Source organism: Lithobates pipiens, unplaced genomic scaffold (genome assembly GCF_037356315.1).
Source record: "Lithobates pipiens isolate NorthernLeopardFrog02 unplaced genomic scaffold, aLitPip1_a1.2 Scaffold_22, whole genome shotgun sequence".
Lineage (NCBI taxonomy): Eukaryota > Metazoa > Chordata > Amphibia > Anura > Ranidae > Lithobates > Lithobates pipiens.
Window position 1 is genome coordinate 195,944,441 of NW_027507784.1, and position 26,766 is coordinate 195,971,206.

Genomic DNA, 26,766 nt, shown 5'->3' on the forward strand with positions numbered 1-26,766 from the left:
ATCCTGGACAACAGAATAAAGGTTCTGTACCGCCCAATATTCTTTGGAACCTTCACGATTCGGGCCCCAGACATCTACCAATATACTTTCAGCACCCTGGGTCATTATGGTAGGCAAAGCTCCTATGCGCAGCCCCAACCATTCTTATTGGCCCATCACTATGATGGGCAGCCTAAGTGGCCAAAAGGAATGCATAGGGCACAAGAAGTGTCAGAGCATCCCAGCATTCAGCCATAATGGAATGCTTTTTGGAGGCTGCTGCAGAAATGTGCAGGCACCTTAGCACTTTATATCTGTCCTGACTTAAAAAGAAAGATTTGCTAACAAAAAAGTTGTTCAGTAGAACCATAAACCAACAGGAGTTTAGGACAATTTCCATCCATGCCGCAATGATGGAGTGGTATATTTGGGAAAACTGATCTGAAAAATGTTGCACAAAAACTTTCAGTTATATATACTGTACAGTGCCTTGAAAAAGTATTCATACCCCTTGACATTTTCCACATTTTGCCATGTTACAACCAAAAACATAAATGTATTTTATTGGGATTTTATGTGATAGACCAACATAAAGTGACACATAATTGTGAAGTGGAAGGAAAATGATAAATGGCTTTTTTTTTTACAAATAAATATCTGAAAAGTGTGGCGTGCATTTGTGTTCACCCCTACCCCCCCCCCGTCAATACTTTGTAGAACCATCTTTGCTGCAATTACAGCTGCAAGTCATTTTTGTCCATTCTTCTTTGCAAAATAGATCAAGCTCTGTCAGGTTGGATGGAGAGCGATTTTCAAGTCTTGCCACAGACTCTCAAATGGATTTAGGTCTGGGCTTTGGCTGGGCTATTCTACCACATAAATATTAACAATAAAAAAACAACAATATCGCGCTAGGGCAAAACAAAACAAAAAGCTGCAACTAGAAACCATCAAATATCATTATGGAACAAATCAAAAATGATATATCAAGTTGTGCTAAATATACGTGAAGACCTGTGGTACAACTTATAAAAGTAAATTCAAATACCAAATCGTGCATGGATCATAAATCATAAATCCAAAATTGAAAATGTGCCATATAAAGTACCCTACGTCTTAAGGCTCATATTCTATCAAAGAGTCCTCACAGGTAAAAAACACAAGAGACTATGATTGTGGATCTAGTCCCAAAAGTAAAGAGATCAGTCTTTCTTTCAAAGTTTGGTAAAGCTTCCGAATCTTACTTATCTTATCTTAATCTCTTACAAGCCAGTGGGGGCGTCAACACATTTGGACCTTCTGAGGATTTCCAACAGGAGCCGATGGGCTGTTTATGCTGATACCACCACGTTTAGAGTATCCCCTAGCACGGGTGTATATTTGTTCTTAGTATAACCGTTTTTTTATAGTTCTTTTTCTTTATAATGTTTTTTGTAGTCTGGCCATAATGGTTCATACCCCTGGTCTGTTTTAAACGGTACATTCACTAGTGGAACCCGTCTTTCCCCCTTCCCCTTGCGGCCTGGCGGCCCGAGTGTCTTGTGTTGCACTACAGGTTCGCGTACTGAGGAGCCTCCACGTATAGCTGTATATCGGAGAGCTCTCCAAACCGGAAACTATTAAGGATTGGGCGGCCAACCTGTCCATCCTCCTAGTGTAAACCGAGAGGAAGGAAGGACAATCGGCTGGTTCCGGAAGTCATCGGCTCCTGTCGGAAATCCTCGGAAGGTCCACATGTGTTGACGCCCCCCACTGGCTTGTAAGAGCAGAGCGTGCACCTGGAATCCCTGCAGAGGGTTGGTTTCTGCCAGCCCTAACGACTCCGTTTGTTTGGAGTCCATCTATTGCGGTAAGAGTCCAACTTTTCTTGTTCAGGAAGAGATATTTGCAAGATTCGGAAGCTCTACCAAACTTTGAAAGAAAGACTGATCTCTTTACTTTTGGGACTAGATCCACAATCATAGTCTCTTGTATTTTTTACCGGTGAGGACTTTTTGATAGAATATGAGCCTTAAGACGTAGGGTACTTTATATGGCACATTTTCAATTTTGGATTTATGATTTATGATCCATGCACGATTTGGTATTTGAATTTACTTTTATAAGTTGTACCACAGGTCTTCACGTATATTTAGCGCAACTTGATATATAATTTTACCACATAAATATGCTTTAATCTAAACCATTCCATTTGGCTCCATCAATCTCCTTATCAACTCTGACCAGCTTCTCTGTCCCTGCTGAAGAAAAGCATCTCCACAACATGATGCTGCCACCACCATGTTTCACGGTGGGGATGGTGTGTTCATCTGACTAGATTACCTTCTTCCACATGTTTACTGTGTTCCTCACATGGCTTCACGCAAACTGCAAACAAGACGTTTTATGGATTTCTTTCAACAATGGCTTTCTTCTTTCCACTCTTCACTAAAGGCAAGATTTGTGGAGTGCATGACTATAGTTGTCCTGTATACAGATTCTCCCACCTGAGCTGTGAATCTCTGCAGCTCCTCCAGAGTTACAATGGGCCTCTTGGCTGCTTCTCTGATTAATGCTCTCCTTGCTCAGCCTGTTAGTTTAAGTGGATTGCCATGTTCTGGTAGACTTGCAGTTGTGCCATACTATTTAAATTTTCGGATAATGGATTGAACGATGCTCCATGAGATGATCAAAGCTTGGGATATTTTTTTATAACCTAACCCTGCTTTAAACTTCTCCACATCTTTATGTCTGACATGTCTGGTGTGTTCCTTGGCCTTCATGATGCTGTTTGTTTACTAAGGTTCTCTAACAAACTCGGAGGGCTTCACAGAACAGCTGTATTTATACTAAAATTAGATTACACACAGGTAGACTCTATTTATTAATTAGCTGACTTCTGAAGGCAATTGGTTTCACTAGATTTTAGTTAGGGGTATCAGAGTAAAGGGGACCAAACATAAATGCACACCACACTTTTCAGATATTTAGTTGTAAAAAAATGTGAAAACCATTTATCATTTTCCTTCCACTTCACAATGATGTGGTACTTTGTGTTGGTTTATCATATATAATCCCAATAAAATACATTTACGCTTTTGGTTGTAACATGACAAAATGTGGAAAAAGGGGTATGAATACTTTTTCAAGACACCGTATATTCCTTTAATATCCACAAACAACATAACTTGATTTTGTGTACACCCAATGCCTTTGCAAACCCAGTTATTACCTTGTAAAAGTAGCAGTGACATCATGCATTACTGTGCTATACTTAGCTTGTGCAGAAAGCAGAGCTGTCGGGCGAGGGGACCCAGCAGCTCCTGCACAGAGGCAAAGTTTAAAGCTGAACTCCGTACACAAAAACATTCAATAGCCACAAATTTTATAAAGCTTTGTGCGTGCTAAATGCATTCAAAGCCTGACATCCTTCTAAAAGTACCAGTGACATCATTCCTGGACTGTACATATTCCGCGCAGAGAGCAGAGCTGGGGGAGGGACCCCGCAGACCCCACCCATTACAGGCTGCCTGCAGAAAAGCACAGGAGGGGCAGATACAAGACCTGTCACCCTGCAAGGAGAAGGAGTAGCAGTAACCAGTCTTTCTTATAGGGATTTCCTGCCCAGAGACAACGTTTCACACTTGATTACTGCGCAGATCTTGAACAAATACATATTTTGAGATTCAAGTAATAGTACACATACCTCTTGTATTTAGACAATATTTGCCTAACCCGGAGTTCAGCTTTAACATTGGATTACTGCACAGATCTGGAAGAAATACACCAAGCACAAAGATTAAAGTACGAATACACATACCTCTTGTATTTAGACAATATTTGCTTATCTTGGAGAGTTCAATTAATTCTAAGTAGCCCTTTATGAACCCCCCCCCCCCTCTACCTTTAGCGATTAGATTTCTGCAAATTTTTTCATTTGCTCTGTTTGTTACTATTTTCAGTGTTAAATTAAAAAACTGCACTGGCCGGGTAAGAAACATCTGGTAGTGTCCCTAGTGTTCTCCACTGTTATGAAAGTCATAATCATAACCTGATATGTGTTTGCTGAAAATTGGATTTTTTTAGTTGAGGAATTTTGTTTCAGTTACGTCGTGATTCCTCCAATGTGTATGGCCAGCTGTCCTCTAATCTTTTCACAAATGTGCAACTACAGATTATAAGTATTTTCCGAGGGATGACCTTCTGAAAAGTCACAAAAAAACACTTGCCAAAATTTAGAAAAAGCGCTTTTGTTTTCATAGTAACGTAATGCCTAATGTAAAATCTCTGGAGATAAAACCATTTGCTGTTAAAGTGGAATTTCACCTAAAAAGGGAACTTGCGCTCTCTCTCTCCCCCACAACTTGTGATTGTTTTTATCTTGGAGCAGATCACTTTGGTGGTCCAAGCAGAAGTTGTCCCGCCAGCCCTAAACCTTCTGGGAAACATCACGGGTCCCAGGAGGCTGTGAGTCCATTCAGAAACCGCAGTGATATTCGCGCACGCACATTGGGAAGCCAGATGTGAAACACCAGGAAGTAACAGCCGGCTTCCAACGACCAAGATGGCAGCACTGGGAACCGAAAACCAGCGAAGATCTTGCCCAGATTAGGACAGTGCTGGATCCCTGGACTATTAGGCTGGGTTCAACACTATTGCCACATGCTGCTCACAGCAGGAGTCCGGTGCGTCCTCGTTCACCATTTCAGGTCCGATTTTAGCCCAAATTTTTGGCTGAATTCCAACCTCAAACGAACCAAAAGACGCACAGGGCTCCTGTGCAAATTCGCACCAGAGCCGCAGCGGAGATGTGTGAACCGGCTCCATAGAGAGCCGGCCAAAATCTCCTGCTATGTGCATTGGATGAGGGTAATCCACATCCAATTCCCAATAGTGTAAACCCAGCCCTAACACCCCTCTCACACCACACCGCCCATAGTGTGGGCGGTAAAACACCGCTATTTTTAGCGGCGTTTTACCGCCGGATTTGCGGCGGCTTTGCGACGCATTTAGGCCGCTAGTGGGGCACTTTTACCCCCCGCTAGCGGCCGAGAAAGGGTTAAAACCACCGGAAATATGCAGCAATAGCGGCGTTTTGCCGGCGGTATCACAGCGCTGCCCCATTAATTTCAATGGGGAGCAGCGGTGGAGGAGCGGTAAACACACCGCTCCTTCACCGCTCCAAAGAAGCTGCTGGCAGGACTTTCCCCTGACGTCCTGCCAGCGCACCGCTGTAGTGTGAAAGCCCTCAGGGCATACAATGGTGCAGCTTCTTTAGGGCGCATTGCAGGCGCTATTTCTAACGCTATAGCGCCTGCAAAACGCCCTGGTGTGAAAGGGGTCTAAGTTGTTTTTTTTATTATTAATATTCAGCAGTTACAGTATTTGTAGCTGTTGACTTTTACTTTTTCTTTCTGGGTGGAGTACCTCTTTGGCTATGAATTTACCATTGAGTGGCCATTATCATTACCATATTCTGGGAAACAGATCCTGTATTTGCATTACTCTGCAATTACAGCCAATTCAATCCGGTGTGACCATCCAAACTCAAAGGGGATACTTGGAAGTCACACAATCTACTGAACCTTCCATACCCAGTTTATATGGAAAACAATTCCAAATTTGAGTTTTGAAGTGTAAGTGGTCTTACATGGGAATAACTTCCAGCAGCTTCAGCATATAATTTCAAAAAATGATTGGTTGTTTTCCAAAAGAACAAATTATAATGGGATACCACCATTTATAAAGGATGTTTTACTTCCCCTGGATCACCCAAGGGTCGGGGTTATTCAAGGTTCAAGAAGTTTTTGGTTGAACTCTAAAGACATGTTTTATTTCCCTAGCTTTGTAATTATATATAACATTGTGGTTTCTGTGCAATTTGATTTCTGTCATTTCCAATTTGTGTTTTCCCTTATTCTGCAAATTTGATAAGATTCTGTCTGGTTATAACTGTGCAAATTTGTATAACAGTGTTTTTCTCATTTTGTTAATTTGTTAACTGATTAAAAACATGATTGAGGGCACATTAAGGCCTGATTCACACCTATGGCATTTTTTGTGCTTTTTGCATTTTGCAGATTTACACTAAAGAACGTGTTCCATAGGAAACCATGTTAAATGTTAAATGGACTGTAGTGCAAATCTGCCAAATGCAAAAAGCACTAAAAATGCATAGGTGTGAATCCAGCTTTAGATGAAGTGCAAGTGTTAAATCATACATTATTTTTGTAATTATCTCAGTGACCCCCACTCACAGAAAGTTAGGTCATTGTCTGGTGTGCACCCAAATTCAGGGCACCCCACTGATACCCTTAGCTCAAGCTTTCTTTTGCAAGGCAACAGCTCTCATAGGCTATGACCTCTGGGCTTTGCCTCACTTGCCCGCCTTATTTCTCCAGGGTTCTTTCATACTTCATCCAAGAGAACCTTCCTTGGTATTCCATCGTGCCCAGACTTCTTTCTTCAACTAAAACAATAAACAGCCACTTGTAGCATGTGTTATATGACTTCTAGATCCTAGGGACAACGGGTTGCCAACCTACATCTCCCACACGTGATCCCCTATCAAATGCAGTCACTGGTCGGGTATTGAGACAGCCACAGGTCCTGAGGCTGTCTGAATACAATAGCTGGCATGGGCGATTTCTCCATTCACACTGTTTAGCCTGCATGTTTGGCTAGCATTACTCTTATCAGTGCAAACTGAACTATCATACTTGTACGATTTATTTTATAGCATAGGAATAAATTAAGGCTAACATATGGGAACAGTTATATCACTCATATTTGAAATTACGTAGAATTTTTTAATCAGTTTTTATTATTTGGCAAGTTAGAAGGTCAGGTTTGATCCCTGTGAGCATCCCAATAGTATTTCTCCTTGCACACAATGCTTAGGCACGCACTTCCCACTCGCAATGTGCGCCTAAAGCTCTTCCCAAGCCAGAATAAAGGTATATTGTACATGGCAACTGGGGAGTAGGATTAGTCACAGAACAAAAAGATTACAGATTTCTGAGTGCTCCCCACTTTGAACCATCTGACATTTGTGAGCAAGTCCTATTATCACCTCTTCTCTGCCTGCAAAAATACAATCTGTAGAAGTCTTGCAGAGACGTCCATCAATCAATGGTTAGATACAGATGGTTCAAAGCGGGGCTTAGCATCAGTTATTTATTTTTTATATTAAGAGCATGTTGTGTAATATGTAACAATTACAGGTATTTTATTACCTCCCACAGAGAAAAATTATGCCATCTTTGTTTAGGCAACATCCAGAGAAGGCATCTCCTTTCTAAACTGACATGATGGCTCAATAGTGCCACAATCACCCAAATCCTGGTGCCTGTGCATTTCATTTCTGTCATCACAAGTGTCTAAAAAAAAGGTACCCCCCTACCGCAGCCCGTCACCTTTTGGCTTGCTACAAAGTTTCAATGTTGCACTCCCATAGGAACAGAGGAGACGGAGAAAATTCCTCTTCCTGCTTGCAGCAGACTGAAGACATCATCTCAGCCTAGGTAATGTCACTTGACTGAAGCCCAAGGACTGCTTTTTAATGGCAAATGCTTTTTATGAAAAGTTGATATTGTTGCTGTGTATTGTGAAATGTCAGAATGTATTCACACTAACTTGAGAGGTCCACTTTATAGAACAGAAGGGTTATTTGCAAAACAAAGGGTAATTACCGTAGCTACATTCTTCTCCTTGTAACCACATTACAATTATATTAGGCGCATGTCAACTACAATGGCAACTGAATACTTTTCTTGTGTAAATGATGAACAGAAATTCACTACCTACTAATATTATAAGCTTGTCTGCACATCCCTACTGGTTACACTGGCTCGCTTTGTGATTGCGTTTCCATTAAGGCCTTACTTCAATGTTTGCGATGCATTGATGCACTTTATGTCACATCTTGATATGCAAAAAGGAAAAACAAAGATTGCATATGTTTCAAAATGTGAACGCAGCACACTGCAATCCACTATGAAATGAATGACAAAGCAACCCAGCAGTCCATGTAATGTGAATAATGCCGCGTACACACAACCGGACTTATCGGCAGAAAATAATCAAAAAATAATTATTTCATTGGATATTCCGATCGTGTGTGGGCTTCATCTGACTTTTTGCTTCAAAAATTCTGACGGACCTAGAAATAGAACATGTTTTAAATCTTTCAGACGGAATCAATTCCTATTGGGAAAACCGTTTGTCTGTATGCTATTCCGACGGACCAAATACGACGCAAGGGCAGCTATTGGCTACTGGCTATTGAACTTCCTTTTCTAGTCTTGTTGTACGTCATCGCGTTTGAAACTAACGGACTTTGGTGTGATCGTGTGTAGGCAAGTCTGTTCGGGCGGAACTCCATCAGAAATTCCGTCGGAAACACCATCAGAGTTTATTCTGACGGAAACGCCGCCGTGCGTATGCGGCATAACACTGCAGCACAAAGATATGATTGGGCCTTTAAAGTCATAGGCTTCCACTGCAGTAAAATCAGGTCTTACACAGGGATTAAGCTACATCACTACTGCAGAAAGGAAGCGTATTTACATACTTAAAAAAAAAAAAGAAAGATATATCATCTCAACTAGTATGTGACTAAATCGTCAAGTATAATTATTTGCACATTTAAATAGCAGCTTTAAAAAGACAGCGCTTATCTCTACAATGGAAACTATTGCTGCTGGTTCACTAGAAATGATGACTCCACTTCTAAATAAAACTACTGATAACCATTTCCTCCCTTAAGAAGCTCTATTTAACTGTCAGTTTGGCCAATTTCAGCAACCAATAGGAAAAGTTTTTATTTTTTCATTATCTGAAAAAAGTAAGGTACTGCATTCTTTACAAAAAAAAAAGTTTGCACCACACATAGGAGTTGGTTGTTCAGTTGGCAAAGCCTTATGAAGATACTGAGAGACAAGTTCCCCACCAGGTCCCCCTTCCTTTGTGACTGACAGCAGAGAGTATTCAGCAGATTATAAAGCCATTAGGCAGTCCACCCACTGCCATTCACTGCCAATCACAAGGGAGGTGAACCTGGTGGGGAACCATCAATTTTGCCCGTCTTGTGTCTGACAGCGGATGGCAGTGGGTGAATTCCATAGCTGCTATTGAGCCATATAATGGCTATGGAATCTTCCCACTGCTGTCCTCTTTCAGTCACAAAGGAAGAGGACCCGATGGAAAGTTAGTCTCTTCTCCTCCGGGGATGTGACACCATAAGGGGCGGAGTCACTATGTGACATCACCCGGTGACCCCGCCCCTTGTCCCTATATAAGTCGCCGCACAACGCGTCCCTGCCATTGCAGCCAGAGAGAGCATCATGTCAACATTGCAAGGAAGAAGAAGAAGAAAAGAAGGCGGCGGCGACAGAAGACAGGGCCAACGCTAGTAAAAGAGCTATAAGAAGATAGCGGAGGCCTGGCAGAAGAACCGAAGAGCAGGACAAGACCCCAGAAGAGCGGGACAAGACCCCGAAGTCGAAAGGAGAACCGCGGATGGCGGCGGCGGCGACGATGAAGAAGAAAGCCAGGCTCCTCCGCTAGTAAAAGAGCTAGCAAAACAGCAGAAGATAGCAGAGGAGTCCGTCGAGAAGACCCCCCAAGACAGAAGAAGAGAAGACCACTGGAGCTGTCTAATAAATTATTTAAAAAACTTGTGTTGTGCTTTATTTACACTTTTTTCACCATACTCATTCACATAGGGTGGGGGGCCGGTATCTGGGGGCCCCCTTATTAAAGATATTGACTTCCTTTACTAGTCCCGTCCACCTGGAGTCACGTTCAAAATGAATGGACTTTACTCCGTGTGTGGACAAGTCCGTTCATTTCAAAAGAAAAGTCCGGTCGTGTGTGGGCAGGTCCGCTTGTTCGGAAAGTCTGGCGGACCTCTGCTGCAAAGTCCGGCGGGTTGTCCTCTGGATTAAGTCCACCGGATAGTCTGATCGTGTGTACGTGGCATAAGTATAACTAAGTAAGTATAACTAAGGGCAAAGTTTTTTATTTTGGATTGAGTGGAGAGGGATTAGAACACCTGTCAGTTTTTATTGTTACCTCTGTGGAGAGATTCATCCTCTCTATTTATTTATTTATCTATAACATGGGTTATAACCTTCCCTTACTCTATTCATGAAAAAAAAAGTTTTACAGTTTTGCAGCCTATAGATCTACTTTACATAAACTTTCACAAGGCTTTATTAAATTAGATGCAGATTTTTCTAATGGGCCAAATACCACCAAAAAAGTGTTCTAAGTGCTTTATTGAATTGTCCCTTATATGTTTGAAACTGATGTTTTTTTACTATTTAATTAAATTTACTTATTTAGTATAAAATAGATAGATACCATTTTTGCTTTACAAAAATAAAGCTATTAAAGCCACGTGAAATCAAAACATATACATTTTGTGCAAAAAATGACATTTCTTATAATTTTGCTCTGTAAAAAAGGTTTATGCAATTTTCATGTTTTAAAATACTGTTAGATCAGATTCCACCAAAACAATTTCATTAAAGCTATCATGGGTTTATATCAGGGCTTGGAAGGACTCCATTTCTATTTACCAAGCACAAAATGGCATGGAAATCCTCTACTGAACTATTTCATTGTGATTAAATAGCTAGAGGAAATAACCATCAAACAATGGAGCCCCTTGAGTTGGTTTCATGCTACATGCCATATTCCATGGTTAGGAACATTGGCACGGACAACTGCATGTTTTTGTAGAATGCAAATGTGCAATACACAAAGCAGAGACGGACATGTAACAATACTGAACACTTCAAATTGGTCAGCCTAACAGAGAAACAGTTATACTTTTCATCAATAAGAAATACACACTGTATTATTCATTTTCAGTGCTGAAATGAAGATAAAGTTTTGCTAAACTTTTATCCCAAAATCGAACCTATCCCTAACACTTTACCAGGCCAAACATTTAACAGTAACATCCCCCCAAACCCTAATGCCGCGTACACACAATCGTAATTTCCATCAACAATTGTTCGATGGGAACTTGTTGTCAGAAATTCAGACCGTGTGAAGGCTCTATCGGACATCGTTTGTCGAATTTCCGACAACATAAATTTAAGAGCTGGTTCTCAATTTTTCTGACAACAAAATCCGTTGTCGGAAATTACGATCGTGTGTACACAATTCTGACGCACAAAATTGTACGCATGCCGGAATCAAGCAGAAGAGCTGCACTGGCTATTGAACTTAATTTTTCTTGGCTCGTCGTGCAGTACATCACCGCATTCTTGACGTTCGGAATTTCCGACAACATTTGTGTGACCGTGTGTATGCAAGACAACTTTGAGCCAACATCCGTCAAAATAAATCCAGGATTTTGTTGTCGGAATGTCCTCTGATCGTGTGTACGCAGCATAACAATAACCTGATCCCTAAAATGATTCCTTAACTCACCCCCTGCCCCCAAAAACATAAACTTTAAGCCTATCCTGAAATTTGACTCTAATTTAACACTTAAAGCGGTAGTAAACCGCAGTAAAAAAAAAAAAAAAACCTCCCCTGCAAGGCAATGTCATAATGTGCTAGTATGCAACATTCACTCATCTCGTTCTCCCCAGTTGATCGTGATTTCACATACGGGGACATGCACAGCCACAGGATCTGTGTGTCTTTCAACAGCAAAACTGGGTATCATGCCGGGAGACGTACCTGGTAATTGCTGTGCTGCTGCTAAACTGTCCTGTCCCCAATTACTTGCTATGCTATGACTAAGCACCGTGTTCGGTATGAAACATGTCAGAGGCTGTGCAGTTAGTCTGTATACAAGCCTAGATGCTATGATTTTAATTACATTTTTGAAATAAAGTTGAATAATTTGGAGTGCGGCTATCCAGCTACATCTTTTCTACTTCAGTTCCTGTTGCAAGCAGAGGCGGCACCCTGTGAGATTGTGGAGACAGCTGTTTTGGGAGAAGTCATTACCTTGGAGCGGTCATTTTTTGTATTTGTTTTTGTACTTGGGGTCTATACCTATGTCCTCCTTACCTATTGTCCGTCCATATTCTATCCTCGCTGCTCTAAAATCTGTCTGTTAATCTGAACTAGATACTTCTGTATTGTCATTGCAGTCTTTCTTTGAGCTTCCCTCCAAAGTATGTAACTTTTCAGCAGAAAATGATTTCTTGTGCCAAAGCTGTGCACACCCTTCATAATAATGAATTCCAGTTTGAAGGCTGGAATAAGCCTTTTTTTGCTCCTTCTCGCTCCATTAGGTCATCACAGAGTTGCTGCTTTCCCGGCTGCAGCTTCCACCTCAATTCCAGTCGTCTGGCCTCACCCCGGATTTAAAGCAAAACTAAAAGAATTGATAGGAGGGCGTTTTTTTTTTCGATAGAAAACACTTTGTATATCTCCTCTGCCAAAAACGCCTTTACGGGTTTGCTAGCATTTTTGTTTAAGTGCAGTTCCTACTACACATGGACAGTGCAACGTATATTCCCCGCATCTGTAGGCAGCTGAACTCCAGCAAACCATAAAATGATCCTTTACATAGTTAGTAAGGTTGAATAAAGACACCAGTCTATCCAGTTCAACCTGAGTGAGTGTCTACAATTGTCCCTATCCCTGTACATTGCACACTCACATTGGTCCCTACCCTCAAGGAGCCCACAATCCAAGGTCCCCATTCATATCCTAGGGCCAATTTGGGACAGAAGCCAATTAACCTACCTGCATGTCTTTGGAGTGTGGGAGAAAAATCGGAGTGCCTGGAGGAAACCCACACAGGCACAGGGAGAACATGAAAACTCCAGGCAGGTAGTGTCATGGTTGGGATTCAAACCAGTGACCCTTTTTACTACTAGGTGAGAGTTCTACCCACTACACCACTGTGCCACCCTTTGCAGTAGGTTCATTTCTCATTTAGTCTAGGGGAGAACAGAAGCACTTTTACTTATCTGATCCTCTGCGCCCCAGGCTGATGGTGCTACCCCATGCTCTGGCGGTGGACTGTCCCTTGGCATTATCATGTCCAGTGCATGTCTATGGACCTTGCACTGGCCTTGAGGATATCAGGACCTTAACCAGCTGGAGCATAGGGGAGAAGACGTTCTAGGGAACAGTCTAGCAGCATTGAGGAATGGAGAATCACAGTATTAGGTAAGTAAATCTTCTTTTCTTTGTCCCCTAGACTAAGCAATTAACCCTTGTAGTGCAGTCGATAAATGTAATGTTTCCTGCAGTTGGGCTTTTATGCCAAGTGTCATGATAATGCAACACTATGCTAAGTGCTCACATTACCCCTCAGTTTTCGTTACGCTACTGTACCTTGACCACTTTTTTGGGATATACAAAAAACCTCCACCCCAAAACAACACAGGGAGAGGAAAAAAAATGGGACTTCAGGCTGGGTTCACACTTGTGCGATGTTAGACTGTGATTCGCACTGCACTGCTGTGCAGATCACATGCGATGTCCGTGCGACGAGAATTCAGCCATACAGACTGTATGGCTGAATTCACATTGCATTTGCACTTAAATGGTGCAGGACCCTTTTTTTGGTCCGCATTGGAATCAGATCGCATGGGTGTTCTCCCCTATGCGATCCGATTCCTGCACTATTTGGCAGCTGGCACTGCGATCCGATCTGGGGGTGTCATTAACTTTGTATTGACACCCACAGCTATTCGTAGATGTCAGTGTGAACCGCCGGCAGGTCACATGTGATGCGGGAACCTGCACTAGAATCTCACTGGTTCCCACATTGCATATATATGAACCGGGACTTAAAGCGGAGCTCCACCCTAAAGTGGAGCTTCCGCTCATTGGAACCCTCCCCCCCTCCCGCGCCACAATTGGCACCTTTTCAGGGGGGAGGGGGGTGCAGGTACCTGTACAGTACAATTATCTGCACCCACTTCCGGCGTAGATTCTGCAGAAGCTACGCCCCTTTCCGCAGAATCTACGCCCCTTTCCGAAGGTCCCCCGCTGCCTGCTGGGAAACACACAGATCCCAGAGACAGCAGGGACCATCCTTATTGCGCAGCGCGACTCGCGCATGCGCAGTAGGGAACCAGGAAATGAAGCCGCAAGGCTCCACTTCCTGATTCCCATACCCAAGATGGCGGCGGCAGCACCCGAGAGACGATCGAGAGATCGGCTTCCGGTGCCGACATCGCGGGCGCGCTGGGCGGGTAAGTGTCATTATTTTAAAAGTCAGCAGCTGCAGTATTTGGAGCTGCTGGCTTTTAAAAAAAAAAAAAGGCGGACTCCCGCTTTAATGTGAGAGATCAAACAAATATGCATAAAATCAATACTATCATTATTATACAGTTAATAAACAGAATTGAACACAAGTCCAGAAATGTGATCATAAATTATAACTGAAAATGGACATAGAATAATTTGGTATATGCTACAACTTCTACGTGGCGTCTGGGATCTGATCTAGGAAATTGATCCTAGATGGCACATGAGCAGATAGTAACATATGCCAACAAAAATGTAAGTACATGGCTGCTTATTCACTTCAGCCCTGGAAGAATTTATCCCCTTCCTGACCAGAACACTTTTTGCTATTCGGCACCGCATTGCTTTAACTGACAATTGTGTGGTCGTGCGACATGGCTCCCAAACAAAATTGACGTCCTTTTTTCCCCATAAATAGAGCTTTCTTTTGATCACCTCTGTGGTTTTTATTTTTTTGCGCTATAAACAAAAAAATAGCGACAATTTTGAATTCTTATTTAACTTTTTTTCTATAATAAATATCCCCACAAAATATATAAAAAAACATTTTTTTTCCTCAGTTTAGGCCAATACGTATTCTCCTACATATTTTTGGTTAAAAAAAAAAATCGAAATAAGTGTTTATTGATTGGTTTGTGCAAAAGTTATAGCGTCTACAAAATAGGGGATAGTTTTATGGCATTTTTATTGATATTTTTATTTTTTTACTAGTGAAGGCGGCAATCAGTGATTTTTATCGCAACTGGGACATTATGGCAGACACATCGGACAATTTTGACACATTTTTGGGACCATTGCCATTAATACAGCGATCAATGCTAAAAAAAATTGCATTGATTACTGTAAAAATGTCACTGACAGTGAAGGGGTTAACCACTAGGTGGCGCTGTATGGGTTAAGTGTGTCCTGGGGAGTGATTCTAACTGTGGGGGGAGGGGCTGTGTGTGACACGTCCCTGCTCAGCACTCCCGATTAAAGGGAATGATCAGTGAATGTGTCACTAGGCAAGCAAGCATCTCCCCGTTCTTCCTCACCGTGAGACGATTGCAGGTATGCCCGCGGACACTGAATCCGCAGGACCCGCGGTCACGGAGCTCCTGGCGCACGCCTGCAAGCCTCCTCTTAAAGGGAAATGTACAGGTATGTTAATCTGCCTGTATGTGCAACGCTGTACCTAAACAAAATGTATATAATTTTTTTCACACAAATAGAGCTTTGTTTTCGTGGTATTTGATCAATACTGGGTTTTTTATATTTTGTGATATGAACAAAAAAGACCCACACTTTTGAAAAAAAGCAATATATTCTGCTATAAAACAATAAAAAAAATTATTCTGCTACATGTCTTTGGTAAAAAAAAAAAAAAAACAATAAGGGTATATTGATCATGAAAGTTATAGTGTCTACGAACTATGGTATAGATACTGTATTATTTTTTTATTACTATACTAGTAATGGTCGTGATCAGCAACTTATAGGGGAGTGCGATAGTGCAGTGGGCAATCTGACACCGACACCGGGGGGGGGGGGGGGGCGGGGGGGGGACTGCCACTGACATCAATAGTGACACTAATGCAGGCCATATATGGTCGAATTTCGAACAAACAAAGCGACACATTGCTGCCATCTGTAGAGAGCCCTGTGCTGTTTACCAACACAGGGCCTTCTTCTGTCATTCACTCAGCCGATCAGAGGGTTCCCACTGATAGGCTTTATGCTGCAGCGAATGAAAGCATAGTCTTCCAGATCAGTGCACACGAGGAAGAAAGCTGCAACATATTTTGTTTGCCAGTACGGGCTGACCTGCTGCAGGCGGTCAGCAAGCGGTTAAAGGATAAGTTCACCTTTCTATAAAATAGCACATCTCTTTGCAGGTTAAATGCCTGTAAAGCATTGCACCTGAGATCCGCAGATCACGGGACAGCGGGTGTGGGAAGAAGATCCTGGCCCGCTGTCACAATTAAAAGGCGGATTGGGGAGAAGCTTCAGTAGCAGGAACTTGTTACATGTCCAACCCTAAAAATGGGTGGAAAATGTAACATGTTCCCTCAGGTGAACTTATCCTCTAAGTCTTCTGAAAGAACTGACAGCCCGCTTCACCTTGCAACCTACTGTAAGCTTGGATTCGCAATCTCATTTACAAATCGGTCCTATGGTCAAGGAACTTCACCACCCTCAACAGAAAAATCCTCTTTAACCACTATATTAGTAATCTAAATCTCTTCTTTTGGCCTGACACAATCCAACAACTTCTATCCTGAGTACCTCACCCAATGTTGATTAGCCTAAAGGTATGAAAATTGGACTAACCCATCCTCCCCTCCCTCCAGAAGAAAAGCAAAGCAGGTGTTTGGAAAACCTTTGTCAGTATTGTGCCGGTTTGACCTGGGGGGTAAGATCAAAGTTGTCTCATCTCCATTGGGTCTGCGTAGAATTGAGAATTCCTGTCATGCTCATTCTCTTGCCCTGCCATTCCACAGAAGAACTCTTGAATCGTTTACTATTCTGGCCTCTGTAGTTAATGGTCGTTTCATTGACTGTAGTGCTCAAAATCAGCACATTCCCTGTTCTTTCACGTGTACACAACAATCAGACTGACTGATGGTTCTATCATGAAATCTGAGCAGATGAAACTGGGCTTCTATTCAAAGGAGTTCTTCCAAATCGTCAACAATATCTTTGTATTTGTGTTGTATGCTCTTCACTGTTCCCTGCAATTCTCTACATTCCTTACATCTGGGCTCACAATCCCACTGTGTAAAGGTTTACCACAGTCATTCTCAACCAGGGTTCCTCCAGAGGTTGCTAGGGGTTCCTTCAGCATTGAGCAACTTCTGCCTCTCAGATAAGTTCCCACTGATACCATTGATCTTTTTAGCTATCTGTAAGGAGGTAATTCTTCCCACTGACCACAAGTGTAAGGACCATTCCTCTCCCTGACCATCACACTAATGTATCAGAAGTTGTAGATTTCTAATTTTCAGCAGGAGTTCCCTGAGACCGGAGAACTATTTCAAGGGTTCCTCTGTGTTGAAAAGGTTGAGAAAGGCTGCTATACCGGAAAGCGTCTGTTCCAATCCACTCTTTTTCTAGTGCTCCTCTGATGTACATGGGTGTCACATAGGCCTGCTATTTGGCCATCAACAACCTGCACTTCTAACTAGAGCAAGTAAAAATGACCCCACCTGCCTGCAATGGTTAAGACAGAAAATACTGGGTTAATAAATACTCTGGTTTACAACAGCAGCATTTTGAGCCTCATTTATTTGTACATGGACAGGCTAACCAGAAGTGTAAATAGCCCAAATACACTGCTAAACCATAAGTCACTTCTGGTACTCTGCACAAGAAATTATAGAAAGCAGTTGGAAAAACAGAGAAGCAGTAACACTATATCACAAAATAGAAAGTTACATATAGTGCAATTTAAAGGAGAAGTATAGCCAACCTGCCACCCTGAATTCATTCTTGCCCTGATAATGTCATCAGCCCCACCCCAGATACCTCCTGGGATATCTATGTCAGATATCTCAGGAGGCATCCGTTTCCACCCAGTGGCTGGAGGGGGGAGGAGTCAGTGGCACATCATCAGGGACTGGCTGCAAGAACCCAGAGGAGGCAGTGAGAAGACAAAATTCAGAGCAGAGTTTCCAACAATCATGTAGTCTGTGCCTGCTCCCCCTACAATAAGATTTCAGGACCTGGCTACACATAGACTTGCCTGCTGCTTTCTGGACTGGCAGCATATACAGTGCATTCTGAAAGTATTCACAGCGCTTCACTTTTTCCACATTTTGTTATGTTAAAGCCTTATTCCAAAATGGATTAAATTCATTATTTTCCTCAAAATTCTACAAATAATACCCCATGATAACAATGTGAAAGAAGTTTGCTTGAAATCTTTGCAAATTTATTACAAATAAAAAACAAAACAAAAAATCACATGTATGTAAGTATTCACAGCCTTTGCCATGATGCTCAGGTGCATCCTGTTTCCATTGATCATCCAGAGATGTTTCTACAACTTGCTTGAAGTTCCCCTGTGGTAAATTCAGTTGATTGGATATAATTTGGAAAGGCACACACCTGTCTATATGAGGTCTCACAGTTAATAGCACATGTAGGAGCAAAAACCAAGCCATGAAATCCAAGGAATTGTCTGTAGACCTAGGAGACAGGATTGTATTGAGGCACAGATCTGGGGAAGGGTACAGAAAAATGTCTGCAGCATTGAAGGTTCCAATGAGCACAGTGGCCTCCATCATCTGTAAATGGAAGAAGTTTGGAACCACCAGGAGTCTTCCTAGAGCAGGCTGCCCAGCCAAACTGAGCAATTGGGGGAGAAGGGCCTTAGTCACAAAGGTGACCAAGGACCCGATGGTCACTCTGACAGAGCTCCAGCGTTTCTCTGTGGAGAGAGGAGAACCTTCCAGAAAAAGAACAATCTCTACAGCACTCCACCAATCAGGCACGTATGGTAGAGTGGCCAGACGAAAGCCACTCCTCAGTAAAAGTCACATGACAGCCCACCTGGAGTTTACCAAAAAGCACCTGAAGGAATCTCAGACCATGAAAAACAAAATCCCCTGGTTTGATGAAACAAATATTGAACTCTTTGGCCTGAATGGCAAGTGTCATGTCTCGAGGAAACCAGGCACCGTTCATCACTTGGCCAATACCATCCCTACCGTGAAGCATGGTGCTGTGGGGATGTTTTGTCAGCAGAAGGAACTGGGAGTCTAAGATGAGTCAGGATTGAAGGAAAGATGAATGCAGCAATGTACAGAGACATCCTTGATGAAAACCTGCTCCAGAGCGCTCTAGACCTCAGATTGAGGCGAAGGTTCATCTTCCAATAGAACAACGACCCTAAGCACACAGTCAAGATAAAAAAAGGAGTGGCTGTGAATGTCCTTGAGTGGCCCAGACAAAGCCCAGACTTGAACCCCATTGAACATCTCTCGAGAGATCTGAAAATTGCCTAAAGTAAAACTATAGGCAACATTTTTTTTTCATTTTGGATAAAGCAAGGGAAGGCTATAACCCCTGGCAGATCTGTGTCCCATTGTGGATATTTTCCTTCACTTCCAGTCCCAGAGCCAAAAAGGAAATGAGGGGAAATCCCTGCATACTAAAGTAATTCCTTGGGGAACCCAAGGTCCCCAGAACTAGTTTTCCCCATTGGAAGATTTCCCCTCTATTACTTTTATGGGGACAACCCTAAATTTGGGATTTTCTTTTACTTTCACTTTCAATGATGATGGTAAACAGGAGCAACAAAAAGAAAGAAAGAGAAAGGCGCCTCTAAGTGCAGTAGTTAAAAGATTTATTGCAGGCACAATGGGATTAAAAACACTTACAAGGGGGTAAGAGGTCATAGGCATATAATGATAAATCCTCATGCAAGTCGCTGTAATCCTCGTCTGTCTGGGGGAGAGAGCTGTCCTACAGCTGTCAGATTCCCTGGTGACGTGGATTAGCGACACCATCCACCGCCTTCACCTGATGTTCCATCAGCCTCATGCATTCCAGCTTGGTTTTAGAACCCGGGCAGCCTCATCTCATCTTCACTTCCTCGCTAATCCACGTCACCAGGGAATCTGACAGCTGCAGGCCGGCTCTCTTTCTCCCCCAGACAGACGAGGATTAAAGCGATCCGAATGAGGACTAATCATTATATGCCTATGACCTCTTACTCTCTTGTAAGTGTTTTTAATCCCATTGTGGCTGTAATAAATCTTTTAATTACTGCACTTAGAGGCGCCATTCCCTTTCTTTTATGACCCTCCAGAGCTGCTTCTTCTCTACAAAGCGCTGCCTTTAGTGCCATCTCACCACTGCTACAAAGGACCGTATGCCCAGCCTCACCAGAGCGCCCTCATCTATCCCTATTTTCAGGACCAACAAAAAGGGTGAATCTCCCTAATGGTGGCACAGACATCAATAAAAGCTGACAGGTGTTCAAATCCTTCTCCACTATCCAAAATTTCTCTGACATTCAAAGAGGAGATCACTCACCTCTAAGTCCCTGTTTATGAATCAGTGTAGATCGTTTTTCCTTTTTGAGAAGTGAAGAGATCTACAAATGCTTCAAACAGTGGAGAACGTCCCCTATTACTGTAATCTCATGAGACATAGTAAGATGACAGTACCAAAAATTTACTGAATCACTCTGGTGTCCATTTATTAAGCAGTGGTAAATTATCACTGCTCAGTATACAGATATTCTACACAATATCAATATATATATATATGTATATATATATATATATATATATATATATATATATACATATATACACAGTATCTCACAAAAGTGAATAACCCCCCCCCCCACACACACACACACACACACACACACACACACACACACACACACACACACACACACACACACACACACACACACACACACACACACACACTGTTGTCAATATTTCATTATATCTTTTCATGTGACAGTACTGAAGAACTGACACTTTACTGCAATGTAAAGTAGTGAGTGCACAACTTGTGTAACAGTGTAAACACACAGCAACAAAAGTGAGTACATCCCTAAGTGAAAATGGCTAAATTGGGCCCAATTAACCAATTTCCCTCCCCAATGTCATATGACTGGTTAGTGTTACAAGGTCTCAGGTGTGTTAAATTGGTGTTATCACTCTCACTCACATACTGGTCACTGGAAGTTCAGCATGGCACCTCATGGCAAAGAACTCCCTGACGATATGAAAAAAAGAATTGTTGCTCTACATAAAGATGGCCTAGGCTATAAGAAGCATGGTAGCCAAGACCATACAGCAGTTTAATGAGACAGGTTCCACTCAGAACGCCATGGTCCACCAAAGAAGTTGCGTGCACATGCTCAGTGTCATATCCAGAGGTTGCCTTTGGGAAATAGACATATGAGTGCTGCCAGCATTGCTGCAGAGGTTGAAAGGGTGGGGGATCAGCCTGTCATTGCTCAGACCATACGCCGCACACTGCATCAAACTGGTCTGCATGGCTGTCGTCCCAGAAGGAAGCCTCTTCTAAAGATGATGCTCAAGAAAGCCCGCAAACAGCTTGCTGAAGACAAGCAGACTAAGACCCCTTTCACAGCACACCGCCCATAGCGTGGGCGGTAAAATGCCGCTATTTTTAGCGGCCTTTTACCGCCGGATTTGCGGCTCATTTCGGCCGCTAGCGGGGTGCTTTTACCCCCGCTAGCGGCCAAGAAAGGGTTAAAACTGCCAGCAATACGCCGCAATAGCGACTTTTTGCCGGTGGTATTACAGCGCTGCCCCATTGATTTCAACGGGGAGCAGCGGTGGAGGAGTGGTAAACACACCGCTCCTTCACCGCTCCAAAGAAGTTGCTGGCAGGAACTTTCCCTGACGTTCTGCCAGCGCACCGCTGTAGTGTGAAAGCCCTCGGGCTTTCGCGTTACAAACAATGGTGCAGCTTTTTTAGGGCGGATTGCAGGCGCTATTTCTAACGCTATAGCGCCTGCAAAACGCCCTGGTGTGAAAGGGGTCTTGGAACATGGCTTATTGGAACTATGTCCTCTGGTCTGATGAGACCAAGACAAACTTATTTGGTTTAGATGGTGTCAAGCGTGTGTGGCGGCAACCAGATGAGGTGTACAAAGACAAGTGTGTCTTGCCTACAGTCTAGCATGGTGGTGGGAGTGTTATGGTCTGGGGCTGCATGAGTGCTGCTGACACTGGGGAGCTACAGTTCATTGAGGGAACCATGAATTCCAACATGTACTGTGACATACTGAAGCAGAACATGATCCCCTCCCTTCGGAGACTGGACCGCACGGCAGTATTCCAACATGATAATGACCCCAAACACACCTTCAAGATGACCACCGCCTTGCTAAAGAAGCTGAAGGTAAAGTTGATGGACTGGCCAAGCATGTCTCCAGACCTAAACTATTAAGCATCTGTGGAGCATCCTCAAATGGAAGGTGGAGGAACGCAAGGTCTCTAACATCCACCAGTTCCGTGATGTCATCATGGAGGAGTGGAAGAAGACTCCATGCCCAAGAGGGTTAAGGGCAGTGCTGGAAAATAATGATAGCCACACAAAATATTCACACTTTGTGCCCAATTTGTATATTTTTACTTAGGGGTGTGCTCACTTCTGTTGTCAGCGGTTTAGATATTAAAGTGGTTGTAAACCCTTTAAAAAAATTTCCCCCCAAAAAAAAGCCTGCAAGTCATTATGAATTACTTATGAATTACTTACCTGAGATCAAAGGCCCCGCAGTGGTCCTCGTTCACCGCTCCGGGGCCCGACATCTCTCTGGGGGGTTTGTGACGCCAGCACTGTGATTGGCCGGAGCCGCGATGATGTCACTCCTGCGCATGTGCGTGGAACCTGCCTGAAAGGCACAGTACAACTGAAGCAATGGCGCGTACATGCTATTGCTTCAGTTTGCTTATGTGCCCATGTGCCAATTATGTTGGCACATTCAAATATAGGGATATATCCTAAACCATGCAGGTTTAGGAGATATCCAGTGTAGCTACAGGTAAGCCTAATTATAGGCTTGCCTGTAGTATAAAGTGGTTGTAAAGGGTTTACAACCACTTTAATGGCTGTGTGTTGAGTTATTTTGAGGAGACAGCAAATTTACACTGTTATACAAGTCTGCACATTCACTACTTTATATTGCAGCAAAGTAGAGCTGCACGATTAATCGTTAAGAATCAAAATCGCCATCTTTTTCTCTTCCCGATCTTTAAAACTGTATGTCACGATTCTTTAACAAGTGCAGAGAGTTCTCACAGCTGGGAAAAAAAAACTCCAGGCAGCCTGTCAAGTTTAATCACATAGTTCCTAAAGTTAAATAAAGACACCAGTCCATCCAGTTTAACCTGAGTGAGTCCCTATCCCTGTACATTATGTCTCATTAAGATGCTCCTCTATTATATATTATTTATTTAAGGTACCCATATAGCGCCGTCAATTTATGTAGCGCTCCACACATACATCGCACACTCAACACAACACACCAATAAGTAGAAACAAAGTATCTTTTCGTTCTTTTATCAAAGGAAAGAACTCCAGCATGTAAATGAAGGAAGTTTAACCATTTAAAGACCAAACCTTTTCGGACATTTGTTGATTGCAAGTAAAAATTATTATTTTCTGCTAGAAAATTACTTGGAACACCGAAACATGATATATATATTTTTTTTTTAGCAGAGACCTTATAGAATAAAATGATGGTTGCTGTAATATTTTATGCCACACTGTATTTGCGTAGCGGTCTTTCAAAACGCAATTTAAAAAAAAAAATTTCATGAATTAAAAAAAAATGAAACAGTAAAGTTAGCCCAATTTTTTTGTATAATGTAAAAGATGTTACGCCGTGAGAATCGTGATCTTTATTCTAAGCAAAAAAATCATGATTCTCATTTTAGCCAAAATCACACATCTCTATAGAAAAGTGTCATTTCTTCAGTGTTGTCACATGAAAAGATATAAAAAATGTTTACAAAAATGTAATGAGCGCACTCACTTTTGTGAGATACTGTGTGTATATGTATATATATATATATATATATATATATATATATATATATATATATATATATATATATATATATATATATATACACATACACACATACACACACACACACACACACACACAGAAAAAAAGTGCAGGGATTGCTGCACTTAAAACGTATTATTTTCGGGGCTACAAAGCTTACGCCCTTCTTCAGATGGGAACATGATGTATACCAGGGCTCGACAAAACCCGGGCGTCAGGTCGCATTGGCGACTAGAATTAGCGACTGGGGCAGCACAGCTGGGGGTATCCTGTCTCCGTGGACCCCCCCCAGCGTGATTGCGTCGGGCCGCGCCGCCGGCGGCCGGTAATTGAGCCCCCGGCTTTGAGGCCTTCTGTGATGCTATTCCCTTCTGTGATCCTATTCCTTCTGGAATCTGGCGCCCTCTTGTGGTGGCCGTTGGAATTACAACCATTAATGCTAATAGATCTCCTTCCATTTACTTAGAACACCTAAACATTACATACATATATACATACATATACATATATATGTGTATGTGTGTATATATATATATATATATATATATATATATATATTATATATATATATATATATATTATATATATATATATATATATACACACACACACACTTTTTTTTTCTTTTTTATTCTAACACCCTAGAGAGTAAAATGGTGGTCGTTGCAATAATGTCTGTCACACCATATTTGCACAGCGTACTTACAAGCGCACTTTTTTGGGGAAAAAATAATTTATTTAATAAAAAAAAATAAGACAACAGTAAAGTTAGCCCAATTTTTTTTTATATTGTGAAAGATAATGTTACGCCGAGTAAATTGATACCCAACATGTCATGCTTCAAAATTGCGCCCGCTCATGGAATGGCGACAAACTTTTATCCTTTAAAATCTCCATAGGCGACGTTTAAAAAATTCTACAGGTTGCACGTTTTGAGTTACAGAGAAGGTCTAGGGCTAGCATTATTGCTCTTACTCTACCGATCGCAGCGATACCTCACATGTGTGGTTTGAACATTGCTTTCATATATGCGTTCGCTTCTGCACGCAAGCTTGGCGGGACAGGGCGCATTTAAAAAAAAAAATTTTCTTTCTTATTTTAACTTTTATTTAAATTTTTTTCACTGTTCTTTTAAAAAAATAAATGTGTGTCACTTTTATTCCTATTACAAGGAATGTAAAAATCCTTTGTAATAGAAAAAAGCATGACAGGTCCTCTTATATATGAGATCTGGGGTCAGAGAGACCTCACATCTCATATTTACACTAAAATGCAATTTTAAAAAAAAATCGTCATTTGAAAAAAATAAAACAAATAAAATGTCCCTCTAATAGCTATGGGCAATGACTTGGAGACAGGTGGGGGGCGCTATCTTCCCCTCACTCGTCTCCATGTCAGGCCAGGGACAGGTCCAGATCGCCGTCACGGACTTGGCTCCTAACTTTTTTAGCTGGCTCCTAGATTCCAAGCAAATTTGTCAACCCCTGATGTATACTGACATTATATTCAGTTCATTTTATATTGTTACATTTCACACCAGAAATACATTAGGCATCAATTAACCAATACAAATTATCATAATTATTTTCATCCTAAACTCCAGAGAGATGGCACAATGAGATGATCATGCTCCAGTCACATAGAAAAAGTTCCATTCACCCTGGTATTAAAACATACAAATCCATTAACAAATGTCCAGAAAAAATAAAAATAAATAAATTACTTTTTGTGTTGTTTCACCTCCATATAAATAGCCACATGGACATTACATAACATATATCACATAAGACTGGCATGTACAATGTCCTTTTATTTAAATTTTATTGCCTCTATGTGGATGTGTCAAAAATTTCCCTTTATCATCTAATTATATTGAATTATATTGAATACAACTTAAGCATGGATAAGATCCGATTTTAAGGTCCCCAAAAAGTTAGACTTGGAGTTTTTTGTTGAGATTGGTGAGATCTGACCAATCTGCTGTGTATGCTGTGTATAGTTCTACCTTTCAGATACAATGAACATGGAGGATTCTGAAATTCAGGGAAAAGGTGCAAGAGCTTCTTTGGTGTGTTTGTTTTGCATAGGGAAGCCCATTCAATTGAGTGGGCTGCTCTATGCATGATGCGTGGAAACGTGCTATATTGTACACAATGGGGGCTAAAAAAACAAAGACGCTGCATACTCAGCATGTGATTAAATCAGCTGCTATAAGTGCTTAAAAAAAACAGAGGGTTTAATATCACTTTAACTGCTTGCCGATCAACTGCCATCATAACATGCGACAGGTTAGCTCTCCTGAGTGAACTGCCTTAGCTATATGGCGGTCCGTGCATTGAAAATAGTGGGGTCCGATGTACGGTGTACAGGGGCAGAACGAGGATTTGCCTGTGTAAACAAGGCGGATCCCCGTTCTGCCAGATGACATGTCAGAGGTCTTCTGTTCCCAGTGATCGGGAACAGCGATCTCTGTCATGTTCCTGGCAGCCCATCCTCGCTACAGTTAGAACACACGTAGGGAACACGATTAACCCCTTGATCGCCCCCTAGTGTTAACGCCTTCCCTGCCAATGTCATTTATACATTCATCAGTGCATTTTTATAGCACTGATCAATGTAATAATGTTACTGGTCCCCAAAAAGTGTAATTTGGGGTCAGATTTATCTGCCGTAATGTGGCAGTCTCGCTAGAAATCGCAGATCGCCTCCATTACCTGTAAAAACTATAAAAAAAAATAAAAGTCCCTAAATCTATCCCATAGTTTGTAGATGCTATAGCTTTTGCGCAAACCAATCAATATACGCCTATTGCTAATTTTTTTCACCAAAAATATGTCGAAGAATATACTAAACTAATGAATAAATTAGTTTTTTATATTTTTGGGGGGATATGTATTATAGCAGAAAGTAAAAAAAAAAAATTTTTTGTTTATAGCGCAAAAAATAAAAAACACAGAGGTGATCAAATACCACCAAAAGAAAGATCTATTTGTGGGGGGGAAAAAAAAGGATGTAAATTT

At 41.8% G+C, this 26,766-nt stretch overlaps 1 protein-coding gene across 3 annotated transcripts in view; it reads right to left on the reverse strand.

Annotated features, from left to right (window-relative positions):
- The window catches only part of RHBDF1 (rhomboid 5 homolog 1), a 208,876-nt gene that overhangs the window by 152,762 nt on the left and 29,348 nt on the right, over window positions 1–26,766 (reverse strand). For 2 of the 3 annotated variants that reach the window (XM_077448793.1, XM_077448795.1), the window contains exon 2: window positions 3,665–3,730. The exons of the other annotated variant lie outside the window; for it this stretch is intronic. The gene's annotated coding sequence lies outside the window, so the exon portion shown is untranslated. The remainder of the gene's footprint in view (window positions 1–3,664; window positions 3,731–26,766) is intronic. 3 annotated transcript variants of the gene reach the window in all.